Below are 13,900 nucleotides of genomic sequence, written 5' to 3'. Positions count from 1 at the left end.
CGAACCCGCAGCCCTTTGGTTATGGGATGACGCTCTAACCGAGCCACACTAGCCAGGGCCTGGGTGTCATTTTTAGGGAAAGCTTTCAGGTGCAGTATACACATTACTATTCTCCCTTCCTTCACAGCAGCAGTGTTCTAGAGAGTGGTTCCATGCCTTTAGTTCCTGGCATAAGGACAGAGATGCAGAACCAAACTTGCAGCCAGTCCATACTGGACATTATCATGAGTGAGAAATAAGTCACTCTTTTAAGCCATAAGAATCTGAGGTGTTCTTTTAGTGTAGCCTTACCTGTGTGGCAGGGGGGAGTCTTTAAGCTGACCCAGTAAGTGGGGCCCCAGGGTTTGAATTCAGGTGTGTAGGTTCTCCAGATGACACAGCTCCTTTTTATTTCTCTTTTTGCTTTTCATTCCCTCTGCCTTCAGGTCTCCTGACTTTCAGCCACAGATACTGCTCTCGTCTGCTAACTAGAGGTGTGGGCACTGATGACTCAAGAGTTTTATTGTTTCAAGTCAGAAAATGAAATTCCTGGTGTTTCTTGATGAGAGGCAACAAGTCAGCATTCAGAAGTGTAATTTTCTGGGATGGTTCTGTTTTCTAAGACCCATTCTTACCAACCCCAGGAAACAGCTGGAACACACTACTGTTACAGGCCATGATCAGGTTTTGCCTCAGAAAGAGCCATACACTGTGATGGGTTCTGCAAGTGGTAACCATGGTTACAAATCAAAGAATAGTCTTGTTAGGTGCATGTAGCGGAGAGACTAATATCAGCATCCTTTTTGAGGAGGAAGAATACGGTAAATCCAATTATAATGACAAATTTTTCCCTCAGTAAATGTCTTACTTTAAAAATTGATTCTCCTTGTACACACTTAAGCTGGGGTCTGGATTTTAGGAACAGCTGTAGGTGTCAAGATTGAATCGTTTCTTCAATTTCTAAAGGGGATCTCTGAATATTTTTTGTTTATATTTCTAGGGAACTGCCTAGAGCCTGTGAGAAAGAGGCATTTCCTGTTAGCGAGTGGCAGAGGGTGTGTAGGTTATTTTTATTTGTAATAATGTCTGATAGTTTTGACTGTTGTCTGCAGTAAGAATGATAATATCTCCTTGGACTGGGAGTATCCCTTCCCCTTTAGTGGTGATAAGTTTACTGTATCCAGGTAGAGTGATAGAGTTTTGGGGTGTTATATTAATTCATGTAAATTGTCCATTCATTCACTTAAATATTTTTAAGTACTACTCTTTGGCCAGCAATCAGCTGGGTGCTGGGAAAGTACGATGGAACAAGGCAGACACAACACAGTCCCTGCCTTTCAAGACCTCCTGATTAGACCTGTTTTTACCAAGGGCAGAGTGATATTTGTGAGTGATAAGCTGGTTCTCCCGAGCAAAGTGGGAAGTGTTTATAGAGAGAGTGAGTCACATCTGAAGGTGAAGAACGAAAACATAGAGACCACTGAGGAGCTGTTCAGGTAGCAAGAGCTCTGACTTGGCCAGGGAGTGCCGATGAGAGGCATCGAAGAAAGGGCAGCACAGTGGGCTCATGATGAGAGCTGGCTTAGTACAAACAAGTGGAGGACAGTAGACTTTGCTGCTTCAGAGGACAGAACCAGGCTCGGTGGGTGAACATTTTATGGGAGAAGATATTGACTCGAGGTTCCTGATGTTTTAGAAAGGGATTTGAATGTCTTCTTGATTTTCGTAATTCATGAATTTCAATGATTTTCCCAAAGGATCAGTGGCCTGATCCAGGGTCAGGCTGGTAAAGCCCAGCCGATGGGCATATAGACCCATCTCTTTTCTATGTGTATGCAGACTTTTCCTGTCAAGGTATCTTTGTTTACATAGCTTCTTGGGAGGGTATGATGGCTATAGGGACCACCTCCACAGTTCCAGAGAATCATAAAAGGTAAAACAAGGGCCACTATTTATGAAAAGCCATAGTCAAGCCTGGGAACGTATGAGGATGTGCGTTATTGCTAAGAAGTTATGTCTATTTAAATGAAAGCCAGCTCTTCCTGAGCATGTGTGTGCTTTGGGTGCCACATACAGTCTCTTCATCCATCCACATGCTACTGCTTACCTGAGAAATTTACCACATGTAAGCATAAGCTTTATTACAGTGAAATTGATTCCCTTATTATGTGGCGAGTTTCCTGACATCCAAACTACATAAGCAGTTATTAAGAGACTGGCTCTGTCTGATGTTACAGGAGAAAAACTGCTTGGGGAAAAACTTGGTTATGATCTCCAGGTGTTTTTTTGTTCTGTGATTCTATGAGCCACATCTATAATAACATATCCGACCTTCCAGAGTATCTACCCTGTGGAGCATTTAAACTTATGCCATCTGTAACACATGTAAAGCTGGGTACATATCATATCAGTTTCTCAAGTAAATGTTTATTAATGACCCCTGTGTTCAGTGAGGCATCTAACACTTCTCAGGTTTTCAGGTAAAACTCTGGTTTGCCTGAAATCACTGCATACCCTCTGTGTGATGAATAATGGCTACATTTAGGCCTCAGTCCTCATTTCTTGATTTGGCTCAGATTATTTCAACTCCCAGGTGCAACCTCTCAGTTCTCTGAACTCTTCTTCTTAGGCTGGGAAATTATATGTAGTAGAATCCTACCATGGTGGTTGGACTTCACAGTTTCCTGAGGATCTTGAGTTCAGAGGGGATTTATGCTGGGGATTTATGCCTGTGATTGCAGGCCAAAGGGAGGAAGAAAAAAATGAATGTTTATTGAACATCTGTGCAGGAAGGACCCTTGCTCACATTTTTCCTTGCGTAGTCCTCTCAACAGTACTGTAAAAGATCATGACTTCCATTTTACAATCTTTTCTTCCTCTAATCTTGTCTTCTTCCCATGATATTGTGCTGACAAATTATCTCTGGGGTTCTATCTGTATTTATCCTTATGGACCCATTAGGTTCATCTGAGAGAAGTGAGGTGTGAGCCACCACACTATAGCCTCCTGCCGACCAGTCAGAAAAATGGTTAGCTGTGCCAGTTGGTGTCATCCAAGTCTGTGTCATGGAGTTAAAGACCCTTGCCCTTGGGATTTCTTAGCACCTAAGGACTGGATGTGATTTTGGAGTAGGATAGTATCAAATTGGAACTGCGAGCATTCCAGTTCAGCCTGGGCTTTTCAATAAGAGGGAAATGCAGGGCTCATCTTAATTCTGATCAGAATTCCTCAGAGTAACTCTAGGATCACTTAAGGTCACAAAGCTACCACATCATGTGGAACCTAGAGGTCACTTTGGCTGATTTGTATAATAAACCTCTTCAAGGGGGAGAAAATGAGGGTATGAGCAAGTGCACAGCAGGGAAAATTCTGTACCACGCTTTTGCTCCTGCTCAGACCTACGGTACTTAAATGTGGAGAGTCTTCAGGGTCACTTTGGGGATAGAGGCATTATGGGCCCAGAGATGTTTGTGTCCTTTCCTGGAGGCTGCTCTTTGAATTGCAGGTGACCTGTGATCATCGATTGCCCAATGTGTATTAACTAACTGGATGTGCGTCATCAAGGCCATGGGAGTTACTGCACAAGGAAGCCAATTTGAATGGCTTTTTTCCAAATCACTATTTGTGAGCCCTGAGTCAAGAGCAGTGGGGAGGGGCTCCATTTGTAAGTGGAGGCCCAGAGAATGTGTCTATCACTCTTTTAAAGTTTTATTACTATGTCTATGTCTGTACCTATATGTTAATACTTGTAAACTGTGTCTTATTGACATTGATATTGACATCCATATCTGTATTTATTTGGCTGCAGATGTAGGACTGTTAAACGGCTTGCTTTTCTGCATGTGCTTTCTTCTTCTTCTTTTTTTCTGCATATATTCTTCAGATATAAGGGTTTTTGTTAACTAAAGCCACAGGTGTGAATCTTTGGTAATTCAGACAACCTTCTAGAAAATTTCCCTTGCTGTAAAGTATTATTTCATGTAGCATGTTAATACTGCTTAAAATTGATTTTAAACTCTTTCAAATTTTGATCTCAGTGTTTATATTAAAGTTTGATTTAATTAAACCTCTCAAGGTTGTCTACTAGGCAACAATGTTTCAACTTAATCTCAAGTAATTAGAAATAATAAAAGGAGAATTATTAACATTTATCATATGATAAATAGATACATATTATATTTTTATTAAAGCATTATGTACAAATGATTATGAAATTAGCACAGAGGACATCTAATGAAAAATTACTGCTTTGCTTCACCTTCCTTATTCCCAGGCCTACCCTTGTAACAACCACTTCTAATTCTTTAAATTGTTTAATATTTAAAAATTTTTTCCATGAATCTCTTCATATCTCTATATAATTAGTTTATCTTGCTATTTCTGATTTATCAACTTTAGATATTGTCTGTTAAATTTTTCTTTGCTAGAAAGCATTTTACCTATTTTGTGCAACCATGTTTTTTTCCTTTAAGTATGTTTTTTAACTTATTCTTATTCCATTTTTAATTAAGGTAAAAAAACATGTATTTATGTATTTATTTACTTATTTTTGTGTCAAGTGTTGGTGGAATCTTTTGACTTCTTACTTGAAAAGGACATTGGCTTCTCTGCCCTTTACTGCCCCTCTCCTCGGTACTTTCACTTCCAGGTTTCTGTTGTAGGTACTTCTTCTATTTATTACCAGTGTTGGTTAGATTTATATTCTTGTCTCTATCTAAAAACACAGTCTGTGCTTTTTCTGTTAGTTGATTCTAAAGTCAGAAATCTATAGTAGCATTTATATTATTATGACTATATGACTATAGTTTACTCTAAAGCTGTATAATGGGCTCTAATTATATTTTCTCTCTTGTACATTTTTTTTTAAAGATTTTATTTATTTATTTTTAGAGACAGGGGAAGGGAGGGAGAAAGAGAGGGAGAGAAACATCATTGTGTGGTTGCCTCTCACACCCCCCCAACTGGGGACCTGGCCCACAACCCAGGCATGTGCCCTGACTGGGAATCAAACCAGCGACCCTTTGGTTCATAGGCTGGCACTCAATCCACTGAGCCACACCAGCCAGGGCTCTTGTTCATCTTTTTTAACCTGGAATTTTAAATTACATTTTTGAGAATCACCTAATGTTACTATATTCCCAAATTTTCAAAATCTCAAGGATACTAATAAACCCTATAGATACCTCCTTGTATCCTTCTCCCCTACACCACCTCTGCTTCATAAGACACCATGGCCGTCTAGACCTGCTGCACAGCCACTGTTCCAGCATTTACTTTCTTGCTTTCCTGAGTTCGAGACCATATGATCTGTTTTTCTTAGTCTATTCCTTCATTTTCATAAACACACTTTAAGTAACTTGGTATGAAAGGGTATATAAAAGTTGACATTTTAAATTTTTTAATTCCCTAAAAGTTTCATTAAAAAAAAAAACAAAACACTTTATTATTTGGATGGGCACAGTATTCTAGGTTGAAAATATTTTTTCTTCCAGAACTTTGAAAGCATGGTTCCATTCTCTTCTATCATCTGTGTTGCTTAAGAGAATTCCAAAGTCTGAATCTTATTTTCCTCTTTAGATAGAAAATCATAGATTATTCCATTTATTCTTCGTATTATGAAGTTTCACAATGATTCATCTATATACAGGGCTGGATAGTGTGTGCATGTGTGTGTGTGTGTGTGTGTGTGGTTTATTTGCTTATTTTTCTCTAAGGACCCTTGTGATTTGAAGAAACATGTCCTTTAGCTTTGGTATATTTCCTGGCTTAGAAGGAATATTGGCCTTCCTGGAGTAAGCCTCTGTTCCTCTGATCGTTTCTCTCATATTTTCTGGTTACTTTTCTTCCTCTTCACTTACTTTCTTTGTAATATTTTCTTGATTTTATTTTCTAACTTGTATATTGTTTTATTTTTGCAATCATATATAGTCCTTAGAAGTACTTGTAACTCTAAAACATTTTTATTGTTCTATTTTTATAGCATTCTCTTTATGTTTTATGAAATACAATAGCTTCTCAGATCTCTCTGCACACTAGTAAGGTTTTTATTTAAAATTTTAAAATTACATTTTTTTCTTTTTTTTTTAAAGAGGGAGAAAGAGAAGGAGAGAAACAGATGTGAGAGAGAAACATGGATTGGTTGCCTCTCACACCCCTCCAGCTGGGGACCTGGCCTGCAACCCAGGCATGCACCCTGACCAAGAATTGAACCAGCAACCTTTTGGCTCCCCGGCTGGCACTCAATCCACTGAGTCACACAAGCCAGGGCTAAAATTATATTTCTTTTATTGAAATTGTGTGTTTTTATGCTTGTTTTGGTGTATGTTTTAGTCTTGGCCTTTCTCAAATATCTGATGAGATGATCCTCAATCATTCATTTGTATTTAAGAAAGAGGATTTATTTTTGAGTGAGTAGAAAATGTTATCCTGAGGTGTTCCCTAAATTCTAGAAATTTGGAAGACTTTGCTCTGAGGTACAAACACCTGCCTAATAACCTTTGTCTTTTCTAATACCTCTCTAGCAAAGAGCCCCGTGGTGTAAATGGCTGCTGGGTGCTCTGCCCACTGGGGCAGTGGTAAACCTTCTGTGCACAGAGTTTCCATAAACTCATCTCTTTCAGCTTCTGTTCTATTTGGCCTCTTCCAGTGTGGAGCTTCTTTGGAGTTTTGCAGGGAAGATCTCTTTTTTGACTACGTGCCTCTCTGCACATATTTAACACTGCAATTTTTATATACAGCAAATAATATCAGGTTCTAATACTCCATCTGCTCTTCTTCTTTCAGAAAATTTTGAAGTCTCTTGTTTCTATTGGTTTTCTACTAGTGTATTAAATTGTAGATATATATATATGTTTATATATAATTTTAATTGATGTGGAGATTTATAATATATATATAATTTTCTAGGAAGAAAAAGAGATAAATTTATTTGCTAAGTCATATACTAAGTTGAATTTGTGGCTTTCATGAATTATTTTAAATTTAGACACTTCAATTTAGAGAATTACTCTATTAATCTGAATTAGCAAAATTTCACTGTAGCTTATATCTGGTGTCTACATATAGATACAGAAAAGCAGGCCCAAGTATTGAAATCAGGCACTGCTACAAGTGGTTGGAATGATGAGGTTGCAGGAACCTATTGGAAATCCCTCCGTCTCTTGGCTTAGGGGCATTGAGTAAAATGACTTGGGTCAGTGCCTGTTTGGAAATAAGGCAACAGGATATTTGTTTACATCTGTCATAAGCTGCCATTGATCTTTCCCCTTATCTTTTCACTAACTAGCACAGGCTTGCTGATGGTATTCTTTTCTTTTCTTGTGAGATAATGTCACAAATTATTTTTATACTTCCACCTATATTCTTCGGACAGAATAACTTTTTTCATAGTGTGTGTGTGTGTGTGTGTGTGTGTGTGTGTGTATGTATGTATATGCATGTGACACAGAGAAAGAAATATTATAAGATCACAAATACTATATGTAATAACAAGGACCACAGATTCCTTAAAGTACTTTATGGAAATTCCCTATTTAGTAAGTTTTCCAGTCCACGTTTATCTCTGAATGTTTCTTCAGCTGAGTAGAGATTTTTTTAAATATCTTTTTTGTGTGTCTATATGCAGAAAGAGAGCGAAATGCTTTTTAAATAAGAACTCTCCACTGTATATTTTAAAGTATAATAGAAATTAAGTATCCAGTGCAATATTATTAAAATAGGAGCCTCCATGGCTAGAGCATTTTGTTTTTGCTGATTGAAATTTTAAAAGAATTAGAATTAAGAGATAAAACCTTGCATATTTGACATTGAGATGTCCAAGAGCTAACACTGAGTCTGAGGATAAGCCCACTGAATAGTCAGAGTACTAAAAAACAGGAGAGAATGGGGTCAAGGTAGTTGAGGTTGGAGAGATTATCAAGGGGCACATGGACAACTGAGGTCTCAAATGGGTGGAGAATGGTCATTAAAAGAAAAGAATGTTTGCTGTGAGGACTCATTGGCATGAGTGTTTGTTATGTTGCGGTTTGGCCTCTACACACTTCTAGTTCTCTCTAGAAGGAAGTCTTCTCCATTGTCTTTGTCCCATACATTAAGGATGACTTTAGCTTTAGGCTAGGACTTTACTCACACACTTTGATAGTTATCTGAATCTTTTCATGTCTTCTTCCTTCCTCTAAATTTGCTTCACTTTCCAAGTCAATCATATTATTTGAATTATTTCATTTCCCCTAGACTTTTTTACCCTCCCGCCTCCTTTCCTTTCACTGAAGTACTGACACCCTTTCATCTCCTCTTATTCTCACCTCCTGATTCTTCTTTACAGGGTTTACCCCCATCCCCTTCACTGTTTCTTACATTCTGTTCCACTGCTGGCTGACAGGCTTTAGGTTGCTTGGCAGAGTCATGTCATTCTGTTAGTTCTGGGCCAGCTACAGACTTCTTCCTTATTTACTCTAAGGCTTTTCAAGTCTGAGACTCTTGGGGTGTGCACATGGCATCTCCCTTCGTAGGAAATGGACTTTGAACAGTAGTGTTTATAGTAATAACTTGAAATGGAGTTAAATGATACCCAGTTATTATTCACTCATTCACAAATAGTTATTAAGTGCCAATAAGTACCAAGCTCAAAGGCTATAACTGTGAACAAGTTAAACCAAAGTCCTTGGTTCTGGACCCTTGGAGTTTACAGTATATTAAATCATAAACAAACAGCAAAACTTCTCTAAACAAAAGATAATTGCAACTGAAATAAAGAAAAATGTCCAAACTGATTTTCCTCTTAGTTATGAAATTCCTTCAGAGAGCTCCTTCTGATAATATTTTTAAGTTTCCTTACTCTAATATTTACATTTTAAATATTTCTATATTTTGTTTGTAGGTGGGGAATGAGAATGGGTTGGACTTTTTAATGACATGCTTATTTTATTATTATTTTTGGTGGGGAGTGCTCCTGAAATTCTGTTGCCATGGAAAACTAGGAGACTGGTCTGGCAAAATCCAAGCTTATCTTTTAGCCATTCTTTTTAGACTTTTTCAGTCAAATTTGCTGTGATTTATTCTCCTGTCTCATTATAGTCCTGACTGAGTGGTTGAAATGGGAAGAAAATGCAGTGGCAGTAATCCGAAATGTGGAAAACCAATATGGAAATAATGAGCAATTGGCTGTATGATCATTGTGGAATTTTACAAACACTTGACTATGACTCTGAATTAACACATTCAGAAGCATGTAGCATTATTGCTTTTTAAAATTACATTGCTATTGTTTTTAGCATACTCGCTTCGTTGTTACAGAGCTGTGGTTTGGAGTTTCCATTTAATCTCAATGACAAACAGAGTAGCTGAGTTGAATACCCCCCATTTTTTTTCTTTATGAAAGTGAAAAAAACAAAGAAATTAAAATTTATTTTTGGGAACAACTAAAATTGGAAACCAAGAACATTTCTACCTTAAACATTATTAGTATACTATATTGCACATAATTGGCATGGAAATAGAATATATACTTTGTAGTTATAGATTAACTTTTCTCTTCATTAGAAGTGATGAAGTTTATGTATTTATTTGTAAATAACATAAGCCAGTTCTTTTTTTCCTGAGGGGCAGTGGGGTTCATATTAAGAGATCCAGATTTCAGTTATGTTTTTACCACTTGCTTTATGACCATAAATTTAACCTCCTTGTAGTTCATTTTGTTTATGTTAAAGTGGTAATAATAACATTCACTCAAAGTGGTTATATGAAGATTAAGATAATGTAAGTTAGAGGGCCTAGTACTCAAAATCAGTTGACCCTTAATCTTAGATATAGACATTTTCCAGTAGGTTAGTACTGGTTATGTCAACAAGGTGTGGGGAAGATATCAGTGAGTTAGTGGGAGACAGAGCACATTAGCATGCACTATTCTGAAGCTACATGATTCATTTTGTGGTCCCCAGTAGTTCAAATCATTCCCATGGCTATGAACTTTCTGACATTAATGCCCAGATTCATTTAAGTGTCCATTATATCTAAGTCACCTTAGTAAAGTTTATGCTAAAATATGTAATTATTAGTAAGAATAAAAATCCAACTTATTTCCTAGCCCATGTGATCTTTGTTTTGGTTTGTCTCTAGGTTCTCTATTGGCTTGTTATAAAGCTGTGCGTGTGGAAATATGTGTGTCACTATATTATATACACACCCTGGCTGGTTTGGCTCAGTGGATTGAGCATCGGCCTGCGAGCTAAGTGTCGCTGGTTCGATCTTCCAGTCAGGGCACATCAGAGAAGGAAAACTCTGACTCCAAAAAACCTCCGCTGCCTTGCGGCATACCTCTTCAGGGGAAAGGCTAGGGGAGTAAACCCCGACAGAAAATCCGGAGCCGGAGTCCCTAAGGCGGTTTGACGTTGTAGTCAACACCGGCAACTCCTGCGGCGCACCTGAAGCCAAGCTGTATTGACTCCGTCTTTCCCTTGGACCCTTCAGCTGCGAAGAGAGGGGGGGTCTGCTGCATGGGCAACAGCAGACCCTCCATATCACCCTGCCCAGGCTCTGTAGCTTCAGCTTCACTGGAGAGGACACTCCAGCGTCATCGCAAGATGTCGATTCAACACGGGAGGAGACAGATACCGTGTCACTCCCGAGTCGGACTGCACAACCATTCTCGGCGGTGCAGATAGACTCTTAAGAAGCTACACCATCGTCTCTCGAGACGGACGGCTGCCGACAAATATTATATACATATAAACACTTCTTTAATGTAATATGTACACATTTAAATATCATCCTTTTCCTATGCTGTACAGTCTCTCCAATCCTGTTTATTATATCTAATAGATACAATTGCAGAGGACTTTATGAATTGCTCCATGTGTGCTAAAGAATAATAATGATTATCAAACCTAATAGAGAATGCAAGTAATTTTTAGAGAAGACAGTATGTACCTGCCAAGTGGGTACTTTGAAAATGAAATTGTTTTTGATTGTGTGAAACTGCTTGAGAATGTGATTCTCCAAAGCTTTTTTTTTTTTAATGGCAAGAAAACAGTGATATGGGAATTCATTATAATTATACGCAGGAGGCTGGTCCTTCTTTTTCTTCTTTATCAAAAACCAAAGCTTGAACAAAAACAGTTTGTTTGGACCAAGAGCAGTTTTAAGACATCTGTATGTTCTGGATCTTAGATGGAAAGGGTCTGCTGGTGGTAGCTTTGAGTAAAGGAATCACCGTCCCCCCCCCCCCCCCCAAGAATTAGCACTTTAGGGTATCCTTGTAACACATCTTTTTGATGCAAGGTGATTTTTTCTCCTACTACTATTTACTCAGGATTGCAGTATAATGAGTTTACATTATAGGACAAAACTCTAAATAGAAAGCACTGGTTTATTCTTACAATGTGTCTTATTGGATATCCGGCGCAAAATATTCACAACAGAACATTGTTATTAGGGACCTGTTGTGTAACAGCTTCTGGGTTTGCTAAAATGCCACACTCAAAAGTTCTGATTCCCAGATATAATCTGGTTTGTAATCTGTTTTGGCTCTTGTCTTTTTGAATTGGGTGGTATGTTTCTGGAAAAGCCTGATTGAACAGTGATCTTCCAAAACAAAGTTAAATATTTATTTGATAGTGTAGATGAGGATTTAGAGTAAAAGGCAAGTCTGATCATTTTGGTGTGCTTATTTGGTAAGGATGCTAATTAAATGATTTGCTTGAGATGTGAGCGTTTGGAGCAGTAGCTTGGAAGAGAGCAAGGTTATCAGAGCTACCACTCTGGCTACTTCCACTTACATAAGCATCTTTCAGCTCAGACTCTGACTGGATTAGGATTACTGATTTAATCTGAGCAGTAGTTCTCAAAATTTTACATGTTTCAGAATCACTTCCAAGGTTTGTTGATACCCACATTGCTAAGCACCATACTTCGAGTTTTCATAGAGTAGGTCTGGGCGAGTCCAGGAGTTTGTATTTCTGACTGGTGCTCATGGGATGCTGATGCTGTTTGTTGGTCTGGGGACTACACTTTGGGAGTCATTGCATTGGAAAGCATTTTTCTGTGGTTCAAGGTGTTACGGTTTAGGAGTGAGGAGTTTGCTAGGGAGGGAGGCAGGAAAAGATTGAAGAATGCTGATCATCTTGCATGGGGTTTACCTGGAAGTGTTGACTTCAGAATTCTTCCAGTGTATTACCAAGTTAAATATTAGTGAATAATACTAATATTACTTTTAAATACTACTTTTTTTATTAACACTACTTTTATTAATGAGAATAAGATAAAATGAGGAGGAACATTAGATTTGATTATTTCTTAACACTGGCCTCTTCTTCCCCATCTGGTTTCTACCTCTTCCTTGGATTTGTGCCTCATTCTTCTCTGCGTATAGTGCAAATACAGATAGCCATACTATAACTGTCTTTCAGAAATGAGAGAAATGATGAGACAGTATATGAGGTTTCTTGGAAAAGTTGTGACATCAATCAAGATTACCATTATAATAAAAATCCTATTCATTTGGCTTCTACCTAGTCAGATTTTATAGCAGTTAGGACAGTGGTTGGGTTGAAATATACCTTAGGAATATTAGTTTCCAAAGCAAATCAGGATATTGCCCAGGAAATTTAAATTACTTAATGAAAGGCTGCTTTTAATTTATTTCAGTGTTTCCACTTAATATGATTGCTTTATAATTAGAAATTAGTCTTATCTAATCATTTCCTTAAGCTACTTTTAATTTACGATTAGGATTGCTAAGCCTTCATTGCCTTAGGGATATATAGTTTAGATTCCTTAGGGAGAATTTTCACCTGTTATATTTCAAATAACTGGTTTTGTTTGTTGATTTGAAAGAGAGGGAGGGAGTGAGGAACAGAGGGAGAGAGAGAGAGAGAGAGAGAGAGAGAGAGAGAGAGAGAGAGAGAGAGAGAGAGAGAGAAATATAGATATGAGAAGCATTGATTGGTTGCTTCCCGTACACTTTCCAACCAGGGATGGAATCTGCAACCTACGTATGTGCCTTGACCAGGGATCAAACCCTCAACCTTTTTGGTGTACAGGACGACACTCCAACTAACTACTCCAACTAACTGAACCACCTGGCCAGGGAAGCTAGTTTTGTTTTTAATATAAAGTGCAAAGTTATATGTATTCCTCATTCTCTATTAGTTTTAAACCCAGTATTCTATTGGGGCATTTATGTTTGTACCTGGTATTGTTTGTATTCAGGGAACACTAGAAACCTGGTATACATTTCAGAGAAAAAAATGTGGCCTTCAAAGTTCTTTTAATTTTGCTCATAAAGCATTTTTTCAGATGTTTTACTCTCCTTTGAAAAATGCTCTGTGCTCAGATTTTCCTAGAATAAAATATCCCACCAGGTAAAGGGTTTAAGCAGTCTAGGACATGCTTACTCAATGAAATGCAATGGAGTGGAAAATACCCTGTCTTGCCAGCCCAAGAAAATTAGGATTTTTCTGATTCAGTAGTTAAAGACAATTATATTATTTAAAGAGCTGCTGTTATATAAACATTAAATTATTAGGAGTAGATTGTAGTTTTTTGTAAAATTATGTGTTGAAGTTTTGATCTGAAGGAATTAAAGTATGTTAATCTAAAGAATTATTTGGAAGCAAATATGAAGCTGTGTTCAAACCTCGGTGCCTTTTTTTTTTTTTTTTTTTTTTTTACCAACCTTTGTCCTCTTGGTGTGAAGACTGGCCCAAGTCAGATCATTGAGGATTAAGGATGAATGCTTTACTCAGCATCCTGCATGGGTTGAGTCAAGCATCCTGGCTTTGAGAAGTTACTCTTTTGCTTAGTAAGCCCAGAAATTTCAGGTCCAACTGTCGAATGAAAGTTCAGTAATCTGTTGATTAACACAGTTACTTGAAAATGATCTCTCACTCTTCTAGATGTCCTTCTTCCTGTTCTTGTATAATAG

At 37.8% G+C, this 13,900-nt stretch overlaps 1 protein-coding gene across 6 annotated transcripts in view; it reads left to right on the top strand.

Moving 5' to 3' along the window:
• SLC4A4 (solute carrier family 4 member 4) overlaps nt 1-13,900 on the top strand; it is a 331,756-nt gene that overhangs the window by 181,314 nt on the left and 136,542 nt on the right. The gene's annotated exons all lie outside the window — the stretch shown is intronic.

Source organism: Furipterus horrens, unplaced genomic scaffold (genome assembly GCF_987537825.1).
Source record: "Furipterus horrens unplaced genomic scaffold, mFurHor1.1.pri manual_scaffold_2, whole genome shotgun sequence".
NCBI lineage: Eukaryota > Metazoa > Chordata > Mammalia > Chiroptera > Furipteridae > Furipterus > Furipterus horrens.
Note: the sequence above shows the minus strand (reverse complement) of the source record. Positions and strands in the feature narration are given on the sequence as shown.